Consider the following 2,695-nt stretch of genomic DNA (forward strand, 5'->3'; position numbering starts at 1 on the left):
GCTCTAAACAGATTTCGGTCAATAAGAACATCCAGAAGATAAGGAATATCGCCGTACAACTGATAAAACATTTCCTTATCTGCTGCTTCCCATCTTCCCCATACCTCTCTTAGCTCACTCAGATCATTCTGACGTACATTGATGTGAGTGTAACCAAATAACTCTGACACGTATCCAGGTATCACACTGTCCCCATTAGTCAATTGGGATTGTTCCAACCACCTCAGAACATCTGCATTATCCTCAACCTCTTTCTGAACCATTCGTTCCATATTACTAGCCTTCTATATGGACATCGATCCCAAATCAACACCATGTAATGGATAGTGCAATGCAAAATAGAAAAGAAATAAAGCAAAGACAACAACAGATCGGTTAGTAAACATAAAACAATTAAGTCGGGATAATAATTTGTTCAAGAATCTTACCCACATATGTTGGCTACCCAATAATTCTTTATCAGATCCTACCCAACATGATATCTACCCCTATGCTTTGTTATTTAAAAAGAAATCCTAACCGCATGATATCTAATTCGCATGCTTGTTCGAAAAATAAACCTAACCGCATGATATCTAGTTCGCATGCATTTATTCGAAAAATGAAAATAAATGACTCAAAAAAGCTTTTCCTTGTGTACTCTCCTCACGGGATTCTTAAGGTTTGGGTTTGGCTCAACCTAAGTTCAGGCTCTATGTTCATTATATGCTGGGTTCGGTTCTAAAGTAATAGGTTCTTGAATTTTCCTTGTCGGTGCCCCTTGGGATGCTGAACCCTTAATCCTGGCCCATCACAGGCTTTAAGGGATCGAGTTCAATTTCAAGGGAACACACCTCCTTATGTCCATGCGGAGGTGATTACCATCACGAGGACCATAAGGCGTGAGCTCCAGGAGCGATCCACTATCCCATGCAGAGGTGAAAACCACACGAGGGCATAGTCTTTCACTCCTACTTAAATAGGACGGAGCGGGGTTTTAACTCATGTTATGATAATGCAGCTATGTAGTGTGTGAGGAAAAGCGAAAAAACAAACAATAAAAACACTCAAAATCAATTCCCAAAACACACAATTATTCTGAAATCATTAGCAAATAGATCAGTACAACTATTTAATTGTTAATCGAATTAAATTTAAAAAATCAAAATACAAACAAAACTTATTAAAAACCAAAAAAGGGATCAAAAACCAAATTAAAGCGAATTTATAATTTTTAATTGCAAAGACAATTAATTAATCGACTATCGGCCTGACTCTCTAAAAAAAGTCTTTAGCAGAGTCGCCAAGTTGTCGAAACGATTTTTTCTCAAAAATGAGAAAAAGTGAGATTTTGAAATAACCACATTAATTTTTAATTTACCTCTTTCAATTGATTTTTAATTTAAAAACAAATGTGGTTTAAAAGACCTCTCGTTTCAAAAATATTTGGATTTCCTTTACGATCGAAAAATACGGTTCAAAGAGTTGCCACCAATCTTTGATTAGGGTGTGATTGGGCACCCAAAAATGTTTGTTATTTTAAATAAAATTTAATTTTAATTAAAACAACAAATTAAGGTATGCGTTACCAAAATCCAAGTTCGGGAGTCGGTTACGTGCGGGGAAGGATTGACACCCCCACAATGCCCTAAAACGGTACCTAGTCGATTAATTATTGTCTTTGCATTGAACTTGATAAATTCGAACTTGATTTGATTTATGATTCCGAAAAAAATGTGAATTTACAATGAAAAGTAGTAATATTAAATTATTTCATATCGAGAAGGAATAATTTATCAGTACTTGAGAAAATTAATTCCTACTCAAATCAAAATAATATAATATTAAAATTTCATTATAATATTCAAATGCAGCCAAATAAATTAAATTAAAATTACCAAGTCATTTTATAAAGATAAAGAATGTTCGATTATTTACAAATATCGAGACCAGATCTTAAAAGCTATAACAACCTTTTCTCGATAAATTTAAATAGCCGAACACTTCTTTTTCTTCCATTCCCAAATTTTAGGTGAAGAATCGATTTTTTTAGGTTTCACTTTCGGGATACACTTTTATTTTAAAATCATTAAAAGCAGACCTCAAATACGTTATGACAACCCACTTAAAATGATTTTAAATTAAAAGGATATTACCCTTAATCCAATTATGTACTAACGTCAAGTTATGCAAATGAGGATATCATACAAATTCATGCAACAAATGACGTCATGCACTTCGTAAATAGATCACTCACATACTTCCACACATAAACTTATCACATACAAAACAAATATATATAATTAAAGGTAACCCTAACAATGGACCTAAATTAAAGAAACTTAGATTTAAGGAATTAATCTAAAAATAAAATAAAATAAAGTGATCTAAATCTAAAGGTTGAGCTTACGGTTAAAGCTCTAAGATAGAATTTAAGTTAAAAAAGGACTAAACATAAACTAAAATTCTAATTAACCATAATTATTTTAAAAGAAAAGTTATCTAATCTAGAGATCAATTGTAAAATATAGTAACCTAAAAAACATATTTAAATATCCACAACTATATTTATTTAAAAAAAGCTAAAGAACTACAAACTAATCTAATTGATTAACATACCATAAAAATTTATTTCTAAATAATATTCAATCAAATGAAACGATTAAGGGACTAAATAAGGAAACATAAAAGCAAACAGGGATTAGATTCAAATTAT

The sequence above is a fragment of the Hibiscus syriacus genome, unplaced genomic scaffold (assembly GCF_006381635.1).
Source record: "Hibiscus syriacus cultivar Baekdansim isolate YM2019G1 unplaced genomic scaffold, ASM638163v2 tig00112738_pilon, whole genome shotgun sequence".
In the NCBI taxonomy this organism is placed as follows: Eukaryota; Viridiplantae; Streptophyta; class Magnoliopsida; order Malvales; family Malvaceae; genus Hibiscus; species Hibiscus syriacus.